The sequence below is a fragment of the Macrobrachium rosenbergii genome, chromosome 2 (genome assembly GCF_040412425.1).
Source record: "Macrobrachium rosenbergii isolate ZJJX-2024 chromosome 2, ASM4041242v1, whole genome shotgun sequence".
Lineage (NCBI taxonomy): Eukaryota > Metazoa > Arthropoda > Malacostraca > Decapoda > Palaemonidae > Macrobrachium > Macrobrachium rosenbergii.
The window spans coordinates 70,467,644-70,493,504 of record NC_089742.1 but is presented as its reverse complement, the minus strand read 5'-3'; the positions used below and the strand labels follow the sequence as shown (position 1 = coordinate 70,493,504).

General features: G+C 37.8%; 1 long non-coding RNA gene across 1 annotated transcript in view; it reads right to left on the bottom strand.

Moving 5' to 3' along the window:
* Positions 1-17,425, bottom strand: part of LOC136848154 (uncharacterized) — a 55,279-nt gene extending 37,854 nt beyond the window's left edge. The window contains exon 1 of the long non-coding RNA XR_010855955.1: positions 17,201-17,425. This is a non-coding gene — a long non-coding RNA (uncharacterized lncRNA). The remainder of the gene's footprint in view (positions 1-17,200) is intronic.
* Between the last annotated feature and the right edge of the window lie 8,436 nt (positions 17,426-25,861).

The following is a 25,861-nucleotide window of genomic DNA, read 5'->3' as shown; positions in this document are numbered from 1 at the left end:
CTTAAACCAAAAATAATGGTAGTATATGTCCCGAAAGACGAAGATGACATTGACAATAACACTGTAAAGAAAAATCCAAGGATAGGTAATCTCATTTCTGAAAATGACCTGAAAATTGTAAAGGAAATGAAAGCCAAAGATGACAAATATAAGCACTATACCATCAAATGCATACCGCAAATACGAAAGGCTATCTAAGATAGATGTGACAAATTGTGTACACTGTACAGCCGTTGCAAAGTATACGACTGCTGCTACATGCCTTATCAATGATATAAATGTCAGGAATTTGATCATAGCACAACAAATTGTAGAAATGGCCAAGTTGGCCCTAGATGTGGTGAAAATCACAAATCAAATGAATGTGCTATTATCACCCTAAAGTGTAAAAATTGTGCAAAGGCAGGCCATAGTGATACTAAACATAAAACATATGATGGCAATAAGTGCATACCCGGTAGTATATAAAGAATAAAAATATGTCAAAAGTGAAAAATAATATGGCTCATGGCTTTGACTAACAATCTTCTATGCAATTTTATAAACATACAGTCTGTAGGAATTAAAACTAACACTATTAGAAATCTTATAAATGATCAAAATCTAGATATATGCATGCTAACGGAGACTTGGCTAAGCAATAATGTAGGTGATTATTCTAAAATAAACGAAATGACGCCAAGTCTCAACTTTTACCATGTACCAAGAGAAAACAAAAACGGTGGTGGAGTGGGAATCTTTGTCAAAAAAAGTATACAAAGTAACTATAATGAACCAAAATGTGCTCAGTACATTTTAATACATCAACACCAAAATTACACACAAACACTTACAAACCGCAACAGTCTATAAACCATCAAGCACAAGAGTTCGTTCCTGGAGGAATTCAGCGACTTCCTTGACTTGTTAGCTGATGCCCAAAATAATCTGATTTGTGGTGACTTCAACCTACATTTGGATGATAACTATGACTAAATTGTCAAAGGACTTATAGAGTTACTTGGAAGCCACAAGCTCGTAAATGTTGTGAATTAACCGACATCATTATTGAACCATATCACTTGAGTAACATACAAGTTGAGCCTGAATGCGTGATATCTCCAATACATAAACTAGTTGCAATTGGTATAAATATCTGGAAAGGCTATACAATGAAAAAAAAACTAAAACTTACAGAAACAAAACCAGCTTTAAAGCAGATGAATTTATTGTTGAGAGCATAAAGAAAATAAGAGAAACAATGCCAGGAGTGCAAGTGTAACTTGAGGAATACCCTGACAGGCGACCAAGTATGTGTAAGCTGTTTTACAGTCTATAGCAAAAGTATATTGGCGTCAAGCTAAAACGATAAAATTATGTCCAGAAGCAACAAGGCAAATAATAGTTAAAGAAAATGCCAAATGGTTTATCAGTGAATTACGCGAAGCTAAGAAAAAGGAAAGAAAAATGGAAAATCTATGGAAAAGAGTGAAAGAATCAAGTAGTGAAAATTGGTCACTATATAAAGCACCCAGAAATCAGTACAACTTGATAATGAAAACCAAGAAGATGTATTACAATAAAAATGTTTATTGTACAGGGTGTCCATAAAGTCTGGGTACATAGGGGATTTTACTATCTATTTTATTTATTTTTATTATTTTTCCTCCTCAGAAAGAAGATGGCTCTGTCTAAAGAAGAACGAATCGATTTGGTACTCTTAAAAGTGGACGAGAAGGATGGACACTGCCTGTTTCTTTAAACTTCTTGACCAATTTCCCGACGGCAATAAAACAAATAGGTTGCCGATAAGGGTGCCGAAGGTTAAGCTTCTATAGACCTGAAATGAATATTGTAACCAAACATGCAAGTGAATCATATAGGCTATATGAACCTAGAACATTTTGTAAGCCAGGCTTGAGAGCATTTATACATTGCGCACCAACACTATACAACAAAATACCGCCTGAAGTGAAGATCATACAAGTAGAATGCAAATTTTAAAAGGAACTAAAGACTCTCCTATTCTGCAGGAGCTACGATACTGACGATAAAGACACTAAAAGACAATTATAAAATATAAGAAGCACCACACTTTGAAAACGTACAAGGGCCCGCCAATGAGGGGATCATCCCTGTGGAAGGCTGTACATAAAACCAAACAAAGTGAACAAAGTGAAAGACCCAGTTTCAGCGAAAGGAGAAATGTCAGACGTCCGTGTTACAAATTGTTACATCAGTTCAAAAATTCACACTGGATGCTAACTAAGAAATGACAGGATTCTGGGGCACTTTACCGAGGGAAAAGATACTTGCGTAAACAACTGGATAGCTGCAGTATGTTCTAGTTAAAGTCATAAATTAGGGATATGAAAATATTTTATGGGCATCACGAACGAATGAAGTCAATTGGGCTATAAAAAGTCAACCTATTAAACAATTTAAGATTGAACGAATTACCAATGAGAAAATCAAAATATAATTAGGCTAACGTAAAAACGGTAGGAATTCCAAATAAAATAGCCTTCAAGCAATACGATCTAGAAACCATAAAAATATCAAGAAACTAAAATTTTGCTTAATGGAAGTTGTGGTTTTACATATTTTAATCCACTGATATCAGGGGCCATGAAAAAACAAACAGGACAGAGAATTTCAATTGATATCACCAAAGAAACCTCAATATCTATGACACCGTTAAGCTACACTCATATCCATCCTGTCCTTATCTTTTCACCGAACGCATTGGCAATGGGGACATAACTTCACCATTCTGGTAGCCATAATGCCATCAACGAATTAGTTTTCAGTGTACGACATACAAGTTAGAGCAAAAGGGAAAACACCGATGTGTGTTGTACAAGCGCTTCCACCGCTCTTATACCACCAATGAAATTAAAAGGGATTTTGAGGCTTCACTGCGAGAAATGAAGACAAAATTGTATTGAGAAGCGGTACATTGGCGTACAATATGTACAGATGTCTCAAAATATTTTAGGACCATTAGAAAGGGAGGGACTCCAGTACACATTAAATATATTTCCTCTTCAATATCACGGCAGAAACTTTAGCTAAAACGATTGAACAAAGAGAAACAAGTCTAAGACACCTACAACAACGTAAAACCCACAGTTTTTCAAATATAAATATCCTCAACGTGATAACAAAACCCAGTAAACATTACTTTTCGTTATCATTGTTAGGGTTCTGGAATAATGAATGTCAGAGATATTAAAATTTCCTTTCATACCTCTGCCATTATCTAATATACAGGGTTCTAGAATATCGAATACTAAATTTACAATAGTTACCAGTTAAGAAACTTTTGGGCACTTGTGAAATATAAAATACTGCTTTAGGACAGTAATGCACGAAAGAAAGTCTACCTATGACAAGTCCTACTCAATATCACGAAAATGGAACGAGCATAAAAATACCTTCAATAGCTAGAGATATAAACCAGGCGAGTTCTAAATAAAAATAACCTAAACGCGAGGTCAACGAGAAACTGCCGAAAATTCAGTTTCTGAAAGTGAAATAAAACAGAACACTTAATGGAATTAATAATAATAAAAACCTCACAATATACCCAGTAACGGTTCTCCTTATCCAAAGCTAGTGCGTGTATTCACTTCACTGAGTCAAAGTCTTCACTGATTTCCGGCGGATGGTTGGGTAACCGTTGGTAGGCCCGATCATCTCTGGAACGAAGAAGAGGGACAAGTCGCAAACTACAGCGAATTTGACCATTAGGTCGTTATACTGTCCTCAATGAGACACTTCGACAATGACGCCGTGGAATAGTAAGACAGAATTTATCAGAGACCAAAAGGGGATGTTATATGAACATGAATGACTTTGACAAAATGATGAGAAAAGTAAAATGACTGGTTTCCCATAAGTGATATAAAAGAGGCAAAAAACTCTGATCAGTTGCAGGAGCTATATTTTGATATTTTCAACATGAGTCTAGCACAGGCATCTTTCCCAAATAGTGAAAAGCTTGCTTGTATAAAGCCGGCCTATAAAAGAAAATGCGACAAAGAAAATCTAAGCTTCTATAGACCAATATCGAACCTATCGTACTTATCAAAACTTATAGAAACGGAAGTTCACAAACGAACATGGAAACACTTGAAACAACTCAACATTATACCTCATGATCAGTCAGCATGCAGAAAAACCCACTCAACAGAAACTACAATGTGTGCAATTATAAATGATATGGTAGACCACAATCTACTGCTTGGAGCCCTGAGAGCAGTAGGCATCGAAGATGACGTACACAAATGGTACGAAAGCTACTTAGAAAATAGGAAGGTTACACAAAAGAAAGGCCTAACAAAAGCAGTGCCCCAAGGCAGCGTTCTGGCTCCACTGCTATTTGGCATTTACTCAACTGAATTACCTACAATTCTAAATAAGCACAAGGTTAAGTATAAACTGGATGCTGATGATACTCAGTTCTATTTTCCTGTCGAAACGGTAGGAGACACCATTAGTAAAATTGATGCAATAATAAAAAGTTATCAAAAAATGGATGTAGGCGAAGAAATTTAAACTTACTGAAGACAAAACCGAGTGTATGCTATTTGAATCTGACAGTGCACTACGAAAATATGAACACTTCAAAAGAATAACTATTGGTTCGTCAACAATAAATATTGCAGCAGCAGTGAGGAACTTAAGAGTATTTACTGACAATAAATTGTCGATGAAGAACCATATACTGCGAATTACAAAAACCTGTAACTATCATATTAGAAACATTGCATTTATTAGAAAATACCTAAACGAAGATACCCTGAAAACAGCAATTTGCAACCAAATACTTTCGAGGCTTGACTACTGCAACGTTATATACTACGGTCTCCCTAACTACCTAAGAAAATTGCAAGGAATACAAAATAGAACCGCCAGGTTAATAAAAAGGACTACACTTCCGTGGTAGAATAGCCCCAGCACTAATTGAGCTACATTGGCTCCCAGTAAAAGCAAGAATAGAATAAGAAATACTGTTTACAGTCTTTAAAGCACTAAAGTATGATGAACCAACATATCTGAGAAACTGCTTAAGCTTCTTTAGGCCCGAAATGAATATTGTAATCATATATACAAGTGAAGCATATGGGCTATTTGAACCTAGAACAAATTGTAAGTCAAGCGAGAGAGCATTTGTACACTGCGCACCAAGACTATACAACAAAATGCTGCCTGAAGTGAAGAGCATACAAGAAGAATGCAAATTTAAAAAGGAACTAAAGACTCAACCATTCTGCAGGAGCTACGATACTGACGACAAAACACTGAAAGACAATTATAAAATATAAGAAGCACCTTATTCTGAAAACGTGCATGGGCCCGCCAGAGAGGGAATTAGGCTATCCCTGTGGAGGGCTAAACATAAAACCAAACAAAGTGAAACAGTGTAGTTTTTCGTGTTTAAGTGAAATTAAAATCTTTAATGATAATAATTTTTACTTAATATGTTGGGTGAAATGGAAAAGTACTTTGATTGAGAAACATTACCAAAGCCTTCATAATTAGATTAAATATAGAATTTCTTCCATTGTATTGATACGTGGACAATCCATCTCAGAAATCTCTCTCTCTCTGCGCCTTGACAGCCTTTAATCCGTAAATCCCACTTGCTAATAAGATATTCACATATCTTGACAAGAGACGTCATGATAATATCAGTCACATTCAGGCGAGAGTGAGGATCCTCTCCCAACCCCAAAAAGGAATTCCGTCTGTATTTGTTAACAGCGTTGGGATTGAAACGGTTAACACCTTTCTCCTTCCTTCCCTCAGTCCTAGCGGGGGCAGAGAGTGTTTGTAAATCTTTTTCTTTTTTTATAATATTTTTCCTTCCTCTGCTTTCTTATTTAAAAAAATGTGGGGGTGGGGAGGAGGAGGAGGAGGAGAAAGATGACATCATCATATATCATCAAAAAGACAAAAGGGAATTCTGATAAAAGAAGGAAAATGGATAATTCGGTAAGAACATGAACTGAACTATGGGACACACATTTGTAAACCTCAGGTAAACCAGCCACTTTTTGTCACGAATTTCTCTCTCTCGCTCTCTCGTAATAAGACGACAATTACAGCAATACATATATCATGCTATCGGAAAAATATATGGATACAATGATTAAAAAAAAAAAAAGTTTTATTACTCAAATGTGACTACGAGCTAGAACGGAATTGAATGGAAACTCTCTCTTTCTCTCTCATGAAAATAAGACAATTAGAGCAATACACTTATGTTATCGGAAAAATGTATGGATACAATGATTTAGAAAAAAAGTTTCTACCACTTTAATAAGACTACAAACTAGAACCGAATTGAGTGGTAATTCTCTCTCTTCAGTGTTATTATATATCTTCCAATGAAGCTAAGGGTGTCATACACACAGACCGGCGCGGAGAGAGAGAGAGAGAGAGAGAGAGAGAGAGAGAGAGAGAGAGAGAGAGAGAGAGAGAGAGAGAGAGAGAGAGAGAGAGAGAGAGAAATGCAACTACCGCAGTTGTGAAGGTCCAGTAGATACACTTACAGCGTACGTATCAGAGAATTTTCTTCTTTATTTCCGAAGCTATAAAGTTGAGAGAGTTGCTGGCCTGACGCCACCGGCATGGGCTCTTCTTGCTCTTCAAGCAGCCCCGAACAAACGAAATATAACTTGGCGAGGGATTTTAGTCCTTATTTCCATATAAACATTTGGTCGACATTTCCCTCCAGTTCGAAATACTTGCTTTCGATGGCCACGATTTGGGTCAAAGTCCGTCCATACACATCAAAAGAAAAGAGAAAGATCTAATTCCTTCATTCCTCCCTTCGTACTCAAAGCAGATATTGTTACTGAAACCAGTTGTTTCAAATGATCTGCCCTAGGTTCAGTGTCTTGACGCATATGTCTATAATGCCAGCGTCACACATTGGCGATTCAAGACAACGACCGTCATAATTTGCTCATTACGACGCGGTTGGCGACCGATCGGCATCAGTCGCGGGCCTCAATGATTACGACACCACGACTTCATACGTAATGAACATTTACGACAGCAGTGCGCAAGTTGAGATGAGATTACGAACATGCGTAGTCGTACGCGACAGTCGCCGACGATTCAGGCCACGCCCACATTTAATGGTTTTGATAGGATGGCAACGTCCGTGAAGGCATGACGATTCATGTCCAACTTAGTTACGACCCGTGCTGACAGACGCAACGGCAGCGCCATGTGTCGTGCACATGGATGCCGCCATATATAAATGCCAGGTGAACTCGGCACTCACCATTCCAGTTGCAGCTGCAGACCATAGTCTAAGAAACAGGTGGTCCGTTCATGCACAGGTAGGCGGAGCTACACCTACGTCACACGGCGAGGTGGGTAGAGAAAGGCTCAGAAGGGAATGTTTATAAACCAAAAGATTTTAATTTTAGTAACGGGATTTACCCAATACTTTTGTAAAAATGTGATTAAGCAAAATGCAGTAGTTTGTTTTTAAAGGTAACGGAAGGGCAATAAAAGATTTATTTCATTCATAGAATATTTAACTTCACAATAACATCAAGAATATAATTAAGAAACAACTCCCGGCTGGTAGAAACATAATTTCCTGTAATATTTACAACTGATATTTAGTACAAAAGAAACAAAAAGAGTTATAACTAGTGACTTACGTTCAATTGACAACAATTTATCATTACCTGTATCGTTAGGCCTAATCTTATAATTGGTGGTATCCGGTCAACTCCAATTGTATTACTTACTGGGCAAAGAACAATGGAAATATTGCCGCGGTATTATAAAAAGATTAAGTAGGTCAACCATTTACTCTCCAAAGGAAACTTTGGTATTTTAATTCCCTGAACTAAAGTTCATAAATGGTGGCATCTGGTCAACAGCAGTTATATTTGCTGGCAGAGAAACTGACCAAATACTGCTCAGGTACTATGAAAAGATTAACTAGGTGATAAATTTATTCGCCAAAGGAAATTTTGGTATTTCAACTCCTGGCCCAAAGCCCATAATTGGTAACATATGGTCAACTTAAATTATGCTATTTACCGAGCAAAGGAATAAGAAACTTTGCGCAGGTATTGCAAAAAGATTAACTAGGTCAACAATTTATTCACCAAATGGAATATTGGCATTTTAATTCCCCGACCCAAAGTTGTAGTCAAGCAATTATCTTTTAAGTTTGAAAGCAGAAAAATTTAATAAACCACGTTGATGACGAATGTTAGCTTTATAGGAAATCAGCTGGAATGTTGGGACGTTTAATGTTAGCTTTATAGGAAATCAACTGGAATGTTCAGACGTTTAATTGTATAGAAAATAAATATAAAAAATTTATTTACATTACATCTTCTCTTTCCTTGTACACCACCCAAAATCTAAAGTGAAAATCGTGACATCAAACCATTTGCAACATCTGATTATCAACGGTAATAGTAAGCATAGTAAATGTTAAGTGACAAATATATGTCATACTGTAAATATATTCAACTATATAAACTGATTTATTATGAACAGCTAACTTTACTCGGATAGAATACCAATACATGTATTCTCTCCTTGCACACCACCGAAAATTCAAATAGGGGAATCGTGGCATGTAATCATTTGCAATATTCAGTTATAAATGGTAATAGAAAACTTAGTAACTATTAAGTAGCAAATATTTGTCGCATTGTAATACATTAACAATATAAACTGATTCATTAGACCATGGCTGCAGACAGAGCAAGAAGATGGACGACACGGATTTGTTGAGCCTCCCGAGAACCTACATGATCCAGAATTAGCAGAATGTATTTGGATTACCACGACGCCTTGTTGCAGTTAAGAATTGTTAAGTGCCTGCAGGAACAAAAACGCAAGAAGAACAGAAAACCAAGGTGCTGGGTCTGGCCTTACTTACAAAGAGGTGAGAAGAAAGGTTATTATCAGAACTTGATGAGAGAATTGGCAACTGAAACTCTAGAACTGTACCGGAATTTTACCAGGATTACTTCACTTTGTTTGTTTTTTTGTACAGCCCTCCACAGGGATAATTCCCTCTCTGGCGGGCCCTTGTATGTTTTCAAAATAAGGGGCTTCTTATATTTTATAACTGTCTTTCAGTGCTTTCTCGTCAGTATCGTGGCTCCTGCAGAATAGGAGAGTCTTTAGTTCTTTTTTAAATTTGATTTCTTCTTGTATTAAATTGCATAGAAGATTAGTCAAAGCCATGATCCGTAATATTTTTCACCTTTGACACATATTCTTTATATACTGTGCACTTATTGCCATCATATGTTTCATGATTAATATCACTATGGCCTTTCTTTACACAATTTTTACACTTGACGATGTTGCTAGCACATTCATCTGATTTGTGATTTTCACCACATCTAGGGAAAACTTGGTAATTCCTACAATTTGTTCCGCTGTGACCAAATTCCTGACATTTATAGCATTGATAAGGCATGTAACAGTCGTATACTTTGCAACGGCTATACAGTGTACACAATATATCACCTCTATCATAGATAGCCTTTCGTATTTGTGGTGTGCATTTGATGATATAGTGTTTAAATTTGTCATCTTTGGCTATCATTTCCTTTACAATTTTCAGGTCGTCATTTTCAGAAATGAGGCTACCTATCCATGGATTTTTCTTTACAATGTTATCGACAATATCCTCTTCATCCTTTGGGACATATAGACTACTTTTATTTTTGGTTTAATTTTACCCTCCTCATTTACTGATCTATTGCTGATTTTCTGAATCTCCATTTTTGCCTTTTCTAAGTTTTTCCTGTCTGGAAATCTTACAAATAATTGTCCATCTCTTGTTTTAGCCTGTTCAACTGGCGCCGTTATTTTACTCATAATCTGTCAGTTTTCATTTGCTGCTGTGCTCTCTTCATTTGTAGATTTGATCAGAAGCATTTTTTTTGCCTTTAGTGATTCAGCGCATAAGTTTTGTCCATGTTTGTCATAGTCTTGACATCTTTATCAACATTGTCAATTTTGTTTTGGATTTCATCTATGTTGACCATTACGTCACTAGTTTTCTGAGCCGAATTCTGAATCAACTTTGTTAATATCTGTGATTTCTTTTATTTCTTCAAGTTCATCTTCAATGAGTTTTTTGTGTGTTCTTTGTTCAGGCCTCTTGCAATTATTACAGATGTACCATACATTGTCACTACGAAGTATGGGTGCGTATCTGACCTCGATACCGGAGCATTCGTAGTGGAACCATTCGTCACACATTTCACAGCAAGTTCCTTCATCATCAGCTTCCCAAAGCAATGTCCGCAGGTTGCTGACTCTCTCGATTTGGGTTGACTCATCCTTCTCTAGTATTTTATTTAGTGTTCCATCTTTACATGCTGCTTCGATAATTATGAGAATGTTCGTATGATAGTTTGATCTTCCCTTTACTGAATTTAATTTCTACAGTATTTACTTTCTCTTTTTCATTCCTCCTCTTTGTATTCACTTTTAACGTTGCACAAGTCAAGCACTTTTCACAGAGCACTCCAAAGACACGTCCTACCAGCACGAAAGCTACTACACATGGAGGAGCTTTTCAACGAAATTGTGGAACGGGTCACAACCTACATACAGAAGACCCTCAAATTCTGGAGAAGATCCATTGAGCCAGGCCTACGTGTTGCAATTACCTTACGTTTCCTTGCAACTGGAGAATCCTACAAGAGCCTGTCCTACTAATTCTGAGTAACTCCCAACACGATCAGCGATATTGTGCCTGAGACTTATAGTAAGTAAGTATACCTTAGTTTTACCAGACCACTGAGCTGATTAATGGCTCTCCCAGGGCTGGCCTGAAGGATTAGACTTATTTTACGTGGCTAAGAACCAACTGGTTACTTATTGGGCCATTCTGGTTGCCTACGGAGATGAGATCATGCAGGTACACAGCATCCGAGAGCAATGGAAGGAGTAGCCCGTTGGTTTGAGCAACGATGGAATTTCCCACACACCCTTGGGGCAACAGACGGGAAACACATCCGCATCCAGAACCCAGCTTTTGACAGTTTTTCTTCATGTGCCCGTATTTACTACCATTCTGACATTGTAGTTGCTTTGGAACATAAGGTCTCAGTTTTCTACTTTTGCCCAAAATTTTTATTTTTTGAGGTAGATCTTGACCCTAAAATTTTATTTTTGCAATTCTTAATACTTTATTATTCTGTTTACTTGGTATTATATATACCTCACAATCTTGGATGTTGGGATAACTCATTTTAAGAGAATCCAACAGTATATTCTTATCGACTGGTTCGTCATCATTTTCAGGAAGTACAATAGTACCCTGAATGCTGTTCATAGTGTTAATACTTCTTTACTTTTACATTCACATTATTAATACTTTTTATTGGTAAATAGTCTTAAGATTGGTTTTTTGTTGTGGCTTCTATACGCCACGTCTTTATTTTTATTTGTCTGAATGACATTTCTGTCGTTGAGTGTCTTTTTAATAAGACGTTTTCCAACTTTAGGGCTGAAATTTGTTGTTATGTTTTCATGGTTAGAAACCTTGACCAACTTCCACTCCCAAAGAGGAAGTCAGGAGTGAGTCAAGGTTGGGTCAAGACGACATTTACTTCTTTTGGATTTGTTTTGCATGGAGCATAAGGTTCCAGTGTAATTACATTAGGATTCTTTTTTGACTTTCTAATGAAAGGTTGTCAGAGGAGGTTCCAGCGGTTGTCTACTGTGCAGAGTCGCTACCATCGAAGGACCCAGGGGTACTTGAATCTTTATCTTATTTGTCATAAAGACTGAAGTAAAAAAATAAATAAATAAACCTGAAAACATTAAAAAGATATCAGCCTTTCATGGAGTTTATTCTTCCACAAATGGCATAAATGAGAACTGACTCCCAGATGTCAGCGTCCCTACCCTACCCACAGGGATGGCACATGATTAGAGTGGTTCAAGTGTAAGCCAAACCCGCTTGCTAGGACCAAGGTATTACGAGAATACTACCATCCCCACCCTAATTGTATTATGGGCAAACAAACTAGAATGCCTGAGAGTCTTATCCCCAGAGCCAGACCATCCCCCGTGGACTCCGTGGTCCAGCCCTGCAGAATAGTTCTGCCTTTGAGATATATCAATCTGATATCCCTCAGGTCCGAACATTATCAGGTAGTTGATGGTTCTGCCACAGTTCCCACTATTTAGCTTCGGACATCAACCCATTCCAAGCTATGATATCTTTTCCTATTTATCAGGTCCAATAAATTTTAGCAAAAGTGGAAAATCCCAAAAAATTTTAGTCCAAAGAAATATATAATAATATATGAGACCCTTGGACTCAAACCCATGGAGGGGAGGTGTATTCATTACAGAAAATATTAGATCGGTAGAGAACGCAAAATTTACGTTATATTACGCTATTCGGTAAATGAGGTAGCGAACGCAATATTAAAGTTTTTTTTACGCTACTCGGAAAAAGAAAAGTTAACATTTACCGACACAGTTCGAAGTACACTGAGTACTGTCATACACACATATCTCAAATCCTATCAAACACTGAGACTTATGTATTAGGTCTTGCATATTATATTGTGCATATCGAAGCTCTGTGGAAGCTCGGGTGCTATCTTATGACTGGTGCATTGTGGCTTCTTGTGGTTTGGGATTGGGGAAGCCCTGTCGATTTGTCGCAAGATTTAAACAGCACTATAACCATTTAAAGCCAACGTTTAGCCATCTGTAATAGAGACTTTCAGATAGTATGTACTCACTACCAAAAAAGTTGGCCCGGTAGCAAACACAAGATTAAGTTATTACGTTATTCGGAAAAGGAAAGTTAACCTTTACCGACAATAGTTGAAGTACACAGTATCATCATATAGACATGTCTCAAATGCTAATAAACACTAACTGAGACTTGCAAATAAGTAATTCAATGCCGTAAATATCGGTTCAGGAGCAAACGAAATATGATAAACTTGAATCAGATCTCAAAAACAAAACAATAAAATGCTGATCCTGAAAGCTGTAGGCTTGAAGGTTACTCAAAATCAGCAATACTACTTCACCAAAATCCGGTTTCCAACCGGTAAATTCAAGAACAAAGCTGCCATCGACACTCGGTGGTTACTCAAGCGTGACAGAAACAGAAAGGTTGTCTGCTAAGTCATTCCTGGTATTCACGTTAGTGTCAGACAATAAAAAGGGTAATATGATCACCAAGCTTGCTTTATTGTCTATCTTCCTCTCTCCTTGCCAAGAGAGGAGGAGAACTTTCATCCCTTCACTGCCAATGAAATGACTGGTGCTCATTCAGATAACTAACCAGCACTCACGATCGTCCAACTTGTATATGGAATGGCAATCTGACTCTGTTTACTGGAAAGGAAGGAAGGAAGCAAAAATGAGGGAAGAGAACTGGTCACTCCTAATCTGTCTCCTGCCAACTGGATACCTGTTCCAAAGGGAGCTGGGTTCACTATCCAACCCATCGAGCAGCCACCACTGGTTCGTGGAAAGTGTGTCCAAGGCTAGAGGGCAAATTCCGCAGGTGATCATATCTGACCACCTCTCCAAGAGCAGTACCTTAAAGACGACAGGTTCTTACTGACTGCAAAGTATAGGGTGATGACCCTACTATCACAAGCTTCTGTCCGGGTTGCAATTCTCGTTCCACACCAAAGGAGACAATGCCCACAGAATAACTTACAGAGCCAGAAGGTAAGTGTACCACGAAAACTCCTTTAACTCTGTTAGTACCAACTGAAGGGTTTCGACATACAAAGCTGAGATGTCGAGTTCCTTCAAGATAGTACTGCAGCACTCAAACAGAACTCAGTTAGTAACCACTGAAAAGTCCTACAGTGAGGATAATGGGAAAGGTTCAAACTAACCAGATCGACAGTTCTGAATCGCATTACAAAATTCGGGACAATTCTGAACAAACAGATCATTCTCCTGAACGCCATACACGAGAGCCCAGATGACTTGTCTATACCTATTTTGATGTCAGGGCTAAATGAGACACAGTCTCTGGGCTCAGACCTATGTCTGACAACCCTCGAAAAGACTAGTATACGATGTGAGTCAAATTCTTAAAGAGGAGTTTTGTATCTGTAGGCAACCGACTCATCTCCTTCCTTCATATAGAAACGGAACCTGTCTTTGTCTTCTCTGGCTACTTGTAAGAAGGCTTGCTTGATATCACTTAGTATGACCATGTTAAATCTGAAAGAAAGAGACTACTTCACAATATTGTATCCCCAATTAAGTCAACTCCTGCATAAGCACCTTCATATGGAGAAGAAGCATTACTGGTTTTCAGAGAAGAATCTAACATGCAGTTGGTGATGAGGTCAGGAACAAACTGTAGTATGTCTACTACTGAACCTTCAATGGGTATACTTTCACCATTTGTACCCAAAGTTGGCTCAGTTAAGGATGTTGTTACAGATAGTCACATCCTACCGTGATACAAGCAATGTAATGTCAAAATTAGGGTAAGCAAGCATAGCAATTTGTTGTTTCCTGCCCCCAGGAATAGACACATTAGACACTCCAAACGGATGCTTGGATGCTCTAAGAAGGTGGTCACATCACAACAGGTAGAAGGCAGGTTTCATATGCACTCTACGTTCTTTAGCAATTAGCATAGAAAAATAACTTCTCTGACTCCGTGTCCAATGAGCACCTAACAGTGCAAGTATTCACACCAAAAAATTTGATAGCTAACCCTCACCAATGATGTTAGGATACAAAGCTGAAATATGAGCATTCTTCTTACAGATAGTACAAGAAAACCTGAGTTTAATGTCATTACAAAGATATTTGGTTGAACAATGTTTGCTACTGGTGTACAAGACACAAACCTGAGCCTCAGGGACACCTCTTTTGGCAATCAGCCACTTTCACAAATTTGGTGCAACTGAGCATACTGTAACCAAATCCACTACATAATTTGCAATACTTAAGTTTTACCATTACAGGTACTTTCAATGCTATTTACACAGGGTTATCATCCTCTCAAACTAGTTTCACTTCAACTCGGGCATTTCAATTTTCTAGAGTTGAAGGGGATGGTTTTTCAGGGGTCTTTGATTTAAACTGAAGCTTACTGGAACTTTGCAATACAGCAGTTTTTTCTACAAAATTTTCTTTCTTTTCAACTGTAACACTGCTTTTAAGATATGATGTGTGAATCAAGACCTGGATGAATATCTGTAATGTTAAAAAAATCACTGATGGTCAGATAATGATTTACTTTACGCACTACTGTAATTCTATTTTGATTGAAGAAATCGACTTGGAAAATGATTACTGAATATGACTAAGCAATTTACTTCTAACAGATCTACTTGGCACTGTTTCATTTCATAAACTATAGCTCTGTAATAATTGATATAAGAGTGCAAACTGTTAAAAGTATGATCATTCATCTTGTGTAATGTTAGGAATATTAAGAAATTCATCTTTAAGCAAGGTTAGAGCTACATGTACTTATCATCAGAAATGGAAAAAGGAGAAAATACCTTGAAAAAATTATCGTACCTGACAAAAAACTGGGCAAAAATGTCAGTTTATTGGAAATAAAAAATTTTCCACAAGCACTGGCAGTTGTGAAACTTATGCAACTTATCAGTATATTCCCCATTAAACCTCCTTACACATTACTTTGGGCAGTTTGACAGTCATTGGCCCATAGGCTTAATTCCATCATTGTTAAGTTGAGTTTTGAAATTTAGCCTCTGTTAATTCTCGGCTAATTTGTCTAAAATCTGATCATTATTATGTACTTGAGTATATTATACTTCAGTATATATTGCTAGGACCTTCTTCACCAGCATCCTTAACTATGAATAAATTTAAACAGTCTTCATTCACAAATTGAATCTCGTTGCTACTCTCTAACAGATTCTTTACAATGCAAAAAACTTGGATCTAATTCACATGAGAGAGACTAAAATTTTCTCAAGGTAACTGTAATGTAAGACTTAACAAGACGCATTTAAAGATTCTGTTAATCAGTCATTTTGGTAAAATTCTTTTGCTCAAAATGCATCTCTGAAACACTGTGCTTCTTACTACGGAAAACAAAATCTTCATATAGAAATCAACGATCATGCACCTCAAAGAATATAGCATATACTTGAAAAGGCACTCTACGGGCATATTATAAGAAAAATGCAAAATCTCTGCAAAAAAATGAAAACAGCAAAAATTCAAAGGTAAAACTTTACTTTGGTTGCGAGGCCTGACTCCCGCCAGTTGTCGACCGGGACAGGTTCCTTATAGATAAATAGACGTAACCTTTCCTATGATGCCAGGTCCTGACCTAACCAGACCTTACCTACCTAACCTAACTTAGAGCAACATGCCCTGACCTGGCCTGGGAGCCTTTGCCCACCCTGGACCCCACAAAAAGGCTGTAACCTGTCCCGGTTGGTGACTGGAGGGAATCAGGCGGTGCAACTAAAGTAAAGTTTTTCCAATTCAACATTCAGAAAATGATAATTCTGTAGCCGCTGTAGAAAAAATTTTCACAGAAGAACACATAGGCCTATAAGATGTTCTAGGCTACTACCTAACCTGATTTTTTAAGAAAAACCAGCAATTCAGTTCTAACAAAAAAAAAAAAATTTGAACGTCTTGCTACAAAAGACTTACGGCCTAGACTTTAGCCTAATTAGACAACACCAGCTGAAACGGAATACCGAAGCCTAGAGTAACTAACCTAGCCCAAGGTACATCTGAAATGGTCCCCTCTGCAATGGACATTTAGCCTAGGTCTAGTTCAAACACGATTCACCAAAATGGCAGTCATTTTAACAAAACAGAAACAAGCATATTACTTAAAATGAATACGAGTATAGCCCATCAGACCAATATCAAAACAACATCGCACTGTAGGATGACTGCATTCAAGGGCAAACGGCGATCAAGAATAGGTTGGTATGAGAGAAACTAGTTTCATTCCGATAACGTTTCAGTCAAAAGAGAAAACGTCTGAAGTGAGAAAATATACAGACTGGGATTTCTTTGAGACTGTTCTATGGCTGTTTAAAAACTTTGAATGCACCTAAGTAAAGGCCTTTGTATTCTGAAAAGGAAGAGTGTTGAGTAACTTCAAAAGAACGAGTTTTCAAATAGTAAATGTGCAAAGCCAATAGGCTGAGCTTTTCTCAATTGTACAAATGAATTATTTCACTAGCCTAACCTTCCATGGAGAGTTGAAACATTTGTGAGGCGATCATGTAAAATTTTGCTGATGATATTCGTGCTGAATAGACGATCTTCTTGTATCTGGCGAATGCTGAATTAATGAACTTCTTGGAAATTATATTTGAACTACCACCCATTTCCCTGAATCCTGGATGAACTGCAACAAGGATTGAAAACTTTCAATTAACCGACCGCTGTCACAGTGCTCGAGAGTCACGTGAGCGAACAAATGTAACACCTGAGTTACCTGAGGGTTTGTTTCGTGACGTCACATTCATATCCCAGAGACACTCAACTTTTAAGAGAAAATAGCACAACCGAAGGGAACCGAATTAACGCAAAGAAAAAGACGTGAGGAGTAAATGGGTAAGTCATTTAATGTAAATTTCTCACATAATACAACTGCGAAAACGCTTGCATGGACAGTGGTTGCATGTCTCATACAGAGAAATTTAAATTATTCTTCAGATCTTGTTAGACTACCGGAGAGCTACATATATATGGTTGTACGTATCAAGAAAATATTTTAAATGTTATTTGGCGACCTTTATTTGTGATCGTTGAATTCTAGAGCGCTCTGTCATGCTGCCTTGTCAAGGACTAGACCTAAGATGCTAATGTTGAATGAATAATTCTGAGAGTAGCCATGGTGACAAATTAAAGCACGGTGGGAGGATACTGCATTTTGAATAATGATAATGTCGGCTTCTTTACCCTTTCGATTATTATATGAGCAGGGTACCTTTGACAAGAAGGAAAGAAGGGAATTTTCTGCAAGTCTCATTTGTTTTTTTTATTTGGTGGAGACAAAAGCGTTTTCACTGGAGCGTTTTCCCATTGAATGATGTGTTATGAACATTTTTGATGGAGAGGGAGAGATTTTTAATAATATATTTTAAACATTTGGATTTAACAACCGAAAATGGATTAATTGAACTATTGCTTACGTAAGTTTGGAAAATTTATTATTCATATCACATTAAATTTTCAATGGCTACCACTGGCGTTGATACATAATGTCTCTCTTTGCAATATGGATTTCCTATTTTTTTTTTCAAAATTTCTGGCTTGTTTTTGATGTGCTGTGAAGATTCCATTATTCCTTGCAGAAGTTCCTGATTGTTGTTAATTTTCTTTTGTATGCTAGCGATTTTATGTCTATCCAGAGCTAATAATCCAGCGGTGTTAGGTATGGCGATCTTGCAGATCAACTGTGTGGTTTCTCTCATATCACATCCACATAGTCCACATTACTGAAACGGTAAGGCATTGTCTCTGGTTTTTGCTCTCAAAATGAAGAAGGGATTTTACACTTGCGATCTGGTAGACACGCCCACTTATCTTGGCTTTTGGAAAAGCAAGACTGTTGAGAGTGACAAGTGAATCAATCAACTGATTGCTTGCCTCGCTCCATGCTACCCGTCTCCCCATATACCCTACCACACTACTTTACCATCCTGCACGCCTTACTCGCCTAAGCAGTGTTAATGCCAAACGGTTATTTTAAAAATTCACCTCACCGACAAACGAAGCCTGAAAATATATATGTTTATATAAAATTTTCTGCTCAGAATGACTATTTCTTTCATTTCTCAATATTTGCATAACTCATGTTGCACCCTGTAGGCTATGCGAACGCACACACACACATATATAACTTACCTACATGATGTTTCTTTGGAAAGTAATCGACATGGATTTAAGGTCATTTTGGTTAAGCAACCTTGCACTAGTGGTAAGTCCTGGGGAGTGGTGCATTATATAAAACTTTACAGCGGAAGAAACGATCGTCATCATTAAAACATGGGAAAATATTTTCGAGTCCAAAATGTGATAATGGTTTGAATTAGAATTTTATCAAAATATGTCAAAGGCGTCATATGGAAATAACTTAAATCCATTTAAATCCATGTTTTACAAGGTGCTGATTTAAACTGCATGTTCTAAAGGCAGACTCAAAGTGACGGTGGTTTGCCTTAAAATCTCTATTTTCTCAAGTGTGTGAGAAATAGAAAACGATCTTATTTTCTATTCCTAGCCTAACTAAAGTATTAACTGTCTTGCGAATTCAACCTTCTTGGTTTTTAAGTGTTCTTGTAACTCCCTACCATTCACGCCAGGCTTCACAGGTCTGTTGTAAAATCCATTGAATTTGATTTCTTTTAAACAGGGACAAATTCAAATAGCACTGAGTAGTCTCGAATTTAATCTCAAACCGTTACGAACTTACGAGATCGTAGGGAATCGTTCGGAGATCCCCAGGAAGTTCAATAGAATTCGTTATGGCTGGTTACAGTTCAGGAGAAACCATAGCTATGAAAAGAAAACTTTCGAGCTTGGTCGAAAACTTTCAGTTAAGTCACTAGCTAACCATAGGTCGAAGGGGTGCGCAGGACTTCGTGCCTAATGATTACCGACCCTTGATCACAAGTTAATCCTTCCGTGGCGACACTCACATGGTATCTTCTCCTTTATGCTTATCGACGACTATAAATAGGTTTGGTGATTATGATTCCAGATGTTGTGGTTTAAGTCTTTAAGGTATGGTGGATTTCATTTTGTCTTGTTGAAGCATTCAGAAGCGGATGTTCTTGACAGTGGGGTTCTTTGTAACAGGTTATTTTCCCATCTTATTTGTTAGGCCGGGTATTCACGATCAGGTTTGCCTGTTAGTTCACCCGCTACTGTTCGATGGATGAGCGTCCACATGAAAAGAGTAGAACTTTAGTCGGACCGTCGAGGTCATCGCTCTCAGTTCTCGCCTAGCCTTTGTCGTGGACTCGTGGCAAGGCTATGTGGCAGCAATGGAAACTCCGCTGGCTGACGAGGAGACGGAGTTACATAGACTAGCTGCTGCGGCAATTCACTTAAAAATAGGAAAGAAGCAAAAAGGCGTAACATTAAGGTTAAATTAGAACTGGGGGTTGGTTCAGTTAATTTTGAAATGGACGTGAAGCCCACTTTTACTAGTAACACCTTTCATAAAAAGGCAGGATACTGGCCTAGGGTTATACCAAATTGTCTGTATCACATGGAAATATTTTTTTTATTTATTATATGACTAGCTGACCAACCCAGCACTGCCCAGGACAACTTTGAATGACAATTGATAAACTTCTCTCTCTCCAACTCTCCCTCACTTTTTCCCCCTTTCTCCTCCCTAACACCCCCTCTCTCCCTCTCTCTCTCTCACTTCCTCTCCCTGTCACTCTTTCCTTCTCTCTCCAACCCTCCCTGTCTCTTTCCCTCTTTCTTCCCCCAAACGCCCCCTCTACTCTCTCTCTCACTTCTCTCACTCTTTCTTTCTCTCACTCTCTCTCTCCAACACTCCCTGTCTCTTTCCCTCTTTCTTCTCCCTAACACCCCCTCTACTTTCTCTCTCACTTCCTCTCCTCCTCACACTCTCTCTCTCTCTGTCACCCCTTCTCTTTGGTGCCATTGACGCCTTACCCCCAAAGTATTTTTTTTCCAGATAGTAAGTCATATGTATACTGCAATTAGGTATTATAAATTCGTAAAGTTACTAAGTCTATGGGCATAATCAGCCCCGTTTTAGGGAAGCCCTTCCCCTCTTTTTGATGCTGGTGATGTCTCACCCCCACAGTATTCTTTTCCAGATAGTAAGTCATATGTATACCAAGTTTGGTTGAAATTGCTCCTTCCCAGGGGAACTCCAGCGGCGTACTTTCGTAAAATCGTTGCTTACCCGTCCACACATGCAACCACCTGTCAGTCGGTCGGAAGAACTTTAGGTAATGCCATCAGCTCATCAGTTATGGTGAGTGGAAGGACGCAAAGAGTCGTCTACACTTAAGTTTTAACGCGAGATCTGATGAACTGACAGGTAAACCTGATCGTGAATACCCGGAGGTAGACCACCGGTCAATTGGAGCTTCACACAGTAGAATTACATACACAGAAATTGTGCGCTAATATTTATTAATTACAATATCCATAAATATACTCCCACTTCCTCTCTGTTAAAGTGCTTGAAATTCTCAGCGGGAACAAAGCCTGATTTACAAACGTTGCTGTATCCACACACACTTCAATTCTACGCCTGATCCACGTATGAACATTTATACAGTTTCCTGTTTATTTTCTTTGGTGATTTTCATCTTTTATAATTTTCAAGCACTCTTTTTCTTCACCGTTCATTTGTTTTTATAACAAACTCTTATTTTTAATCTTTATGGCCTTTTTACACACACACACACACACACACACACACACACACACACACACACACACACACAAACAGTTAGTAATTTAGATAATTTTCACGATTTTCAGAAAAACTCTGAAAATGAGTTGCCTAGGGCCCTTGACCAAGACATAGCAAGCCCTGACATACAGTGTAGGGAATTCTTGGGATATAATGGCAGGGTCGTAGTACAGCCGACAATAATAATGGTGTGGTACCGTAAATATACAGTGAAGTCTCGAGACTCGACATGAGTCTAGCAGGCTTCGTAGCGCAGTCGCAGGATATTCCTATGTCGCTAAGGTCCTTTATATTATACTCTATATATTTAAAGGACGGCGTATGTCGCCAAATTCCTTTAGGTAGCCTATTGCGAAGCCGGTTCGTAAGTGAGAGTCGATTGACCAAGAACCGTTAAGATTTTCAAATGGAAATTTCGGTATCAAATTCTTTAAGTGGGAAAGTGATCTTAAAGCTCATTAAAAAAGAAAAGAAACTCACGCGTAATACTGGTATTACTCAATATCCATTCAGTTAGTAAACTAAGAAATATAATATAAAATGATAATTTACCAGAATTTTAATTTTGTAATTCACTATGTTCTTCCCACTCCCTTCTCTCTCTCTCTCTCTCTCTCTCTCTCTCAGCAGACTTACATTTTCTTGAAGTAGCCAAGCGCTTGGACATCAAAGGGTTCGCCACAGTTCCTTGGTTTAGAGCCAATGGTCTTCAAAAAATATTCTGAAAGCTTTATCACTTTATCCGGAAATGATCCAGTCTTTCAATGGTAGGCCTATTGTTCTTTCTTATTGCTTAACAAATGAAGATATGAACAACAACATACAGAATGATAACGAGAACACAAGATTTAGAGTGTCGTAAGAACTAATGTGAGACGATTTTCTAATGACTACTGCGACATTCCTAAGAAGTCTTCGTTGACCAGAGATTATCTAACCTTACAGATCTTTGCCGATCATTTCTGATGGTTTTGCATTTGATATGACTTTTGATTTTGAAACTTTCAAGCGGCCTTCTTGGGGAAAGTAGTCCATCTGGAAGACTGGAAGTGCTTAATCTTATAAGGACAAGTGTTTCGACTGTTACTCGACATCAAAATAACTAGCCTACAAAAGTCACGGGGACGGGGACAAAGCAAGCGATGCTTTCTTTAAGGTCAGTGAGCACACGAAGCTGATGTGTAGGACTAGCAGCTAACTGGAACTGGTATACTGAAGTTGCACTCAAATATTAGGCCAATAGTTGCGGCTCACTGACAACGCTAGAAAATTTTTGAAGGCACTTTGTAAAGAAGGGGCAAAATAAGTGGATATTCACACAGAAAACTTGTGCAGTGAAATATGGAACAGGTAACGCCATCTTCTCAGTACAGGAGTGCATTGATTTTGTAAAATCAGTTAGTATGAATTTCTCCCTCTCTCTCTACTGTACAATAGCAATGTAAAGAAGCCAGATAAGGAAAGTGACCTGTGACAAATAAAAGCAAAGAAGTAAACCAAGATAGACTAGAGGGTAATCGATTTTTCTACTCAATGGCATACAGGCAGTTTTTTCAAGGATCATCCTCTTCGGTTACTTTTAGCTTTTCATACAGAATTTGTAAGCGTATCGACTTAATAATAATAATAATAATAATAATAATAATAATAATAATAATAATAATAATAATAATAATAATAATAATAATTTATATTACAATTAGTTTCACTTATTCTTATTTGATCATGAAAGTCTAGGACACAGGAAACATAATATATCTGTGATGGTGGAATGAAAGTTCCAAAGTGTTATTTAAGTTACTGCAACGCCCTTGGCCCCCTCCAGAGAGAGAGAGAGAGAGAGAGAGAGAGAGAGAGAGAGAGAGAGAGAGAGAGAGAGAGAGAGAGAGAACACAACGTTCCTCCTTTCAGCAAAATAATGACTGGATTCCTTTCAAACGTCAAACATTTCCACCTGGCCAGTGGTTTACTGATTATTAACACATTATTAATAATATCCGATAAAAAGTGGGCAGAATCATCAACATAACTAGGGGAATTATTATTATTATTATTATACTTGTCTTATTCTTTCATGTTTACAAACTTCGTTTCATTTCGCGCTTAACAAGTAAGAAATCTCTCTCTCTCTCTCTCTCTCTCTCTCTCTCTCTCTCAAGAATATTACAATTCTTCTGATGCTGACTTTTGTGAAATGTTCATTTCGAAGGGCTTCTCTCTCACTCCCTTTCTGATTTCCATTTGGGCAACGTAGTAATTACCCTGACGATCTGCTGTTCGTTCTTTCAGGTCTTTGGAAAGACAGTTTGCTCGAAATTTAACTGAAAGCTGGTTTATTCAAATACCAAATATACACACGCACACACATATACTCGTATACACAGCATATATACATATATAAATGCGCGCGCGCGCGAGTGTGTGTGTGTACTGATGTGTGACAATCTTTTCGCCCACAAATTCAGCAAAAGCGCCATTGTTTGACTTGTTTTCTCTGCTCGTCTCCTCACATTTTCCTCACTCTAGAGCAACACTTGAATATTTTCATTTCTAAACATATGTTTATTTATGTTTTGTTCTTGTGATCATTATTCGTCAACTTCTCTTGCAGTTTCGATCCTGGATTTGCCTAGTTTAATTAATTTCTCCGTTCTATTCCCCTTTGTAAGTTGTATATATTTGTTATGAAACATTTCTATGCAACTTTTCCCTTTTCTCACAAAGTTGCATAATTTTCTTTGCTCAGTATCTTAATCTAAAGGCACTGAAAGAAAAATCAAGTCTATTTTTATTTCAAATAATTAATATATTAAACGGCATAAAATTTGCATTTTCTTTTTTAAATAAAAAACCATTCACTCGCCAAAGATATATTATATCATCCTATCGAGACACTTCATAGGTCCCAAGTGTGTTCAGACTTGACGTTCTGAAGTTTATCACCGCACATACAATCACACCTTTTTCTCTTGGCACAGGCATTCTTATCTACACATCCCTCGAAGAACTCATTCGTAATTTTGTGCTAACTGTATCGCCCCCAAAGTCTTCCTGACACTGCAAGCGATACCCGTCCAAAGATCTACGTGTTTCAGCTACTCAGAACGTTTTTTCTGGTTGAAAGGACAATCTTTCGTTACCAAGAGACGAGATGTACTGCGTGTACAGGGGGCGAGGCGCACCTGGGCACGTGCCCCCCATGAAAAATAATGACAAAATAATAATATTAAAGATTTAGATAATAATAACATAAATGAGAAATGTAAAAATTGCAAAAATAAAAATCTACTATAGAAATATATATATATATATATATATATATATATATATATATATATATATATATATATATATATATATATATATATATATATATATAATGTGTGTATAATACGAAAATTGATGCCCCCAATGAAATTTTTCTGGATCCGCTAGTGGCGAGATGTTCTGCGTATCCTCTTCAGATATAGAATACCAGTTGCATATATTTTTTAGAAATTCTTAACTCTTGCGAGCCTTTTAGGTAACAATCTCTTTAAACTACAAACAAAGCATCTAATGATCGCGTTTACAAATCAAAAAGTAATGTGGGGAATAACCTGGTAGAATAACAAAAGGATCATGTTTGATAATCTTTATCTTCAACAATCAGGATCAAATTTTCCAGCTGTTCTCTTCAGGATCATGATCAAGATGATGGAGAGGAGAAAGAAGGAAGAACAGAAAAGGAGTAGATGCCGTTTGAGAGAGAGAGAGAGAGAGAGAGAGAGAGAGAGAGAGAGAGAGAGAGAGAGAGAGAGAGAGAGAGAATAGAAAAGTGCGAAAGTTGTTTGTTCTGATAAAATAATATCGATCGCTGGAGGTGAAAAAGATTGGAGTTTTCGGGAGAGGGACACGGGAGGGTTCACGGTATTTGGGTAGGGACCCAGGGTGGCCAGTGGGGATGGGATGGGGGGAGAGCTGGGAATAGTTAAGAGCAGATAGCGGCGAAGATGTGTTTGTGTCTCTGTTGCCCAGGTCAATGGGGTAGAAATTTTGCCGCGTTGGCTTCTCAAGGGAGACCTTAATGGCAACTATCGGATGGTGGGAGGGGGTGGGGGGTAAGGAGAAAAGGGAGATGATGAGACAGCAGTAGATGGGATTAAGAGAGAGAGAGAGAGAGAGAGAGAGAGAGAGAGAGAGAGAGAGAGAGAGAGAGAATATGGATGTAGAGGCAAGAGTTTAAGTGAGAGAAACCGTGAATGAGATGAAATGGCAGTGGTCCATGAAAATCATATGTATGTATATGTATGTATGTATGTATGTATGTATGTATGTAGAGAGAGAGAGAGAGAGAGAGAGAGAGAGAGAGAGAGAGAGAGAGAGAGAGAGAGAGAGAATATGGTCGTAGAGGCTGAGTTTAAGTAAGAGAAGCCGGGAATGAGATGAAAT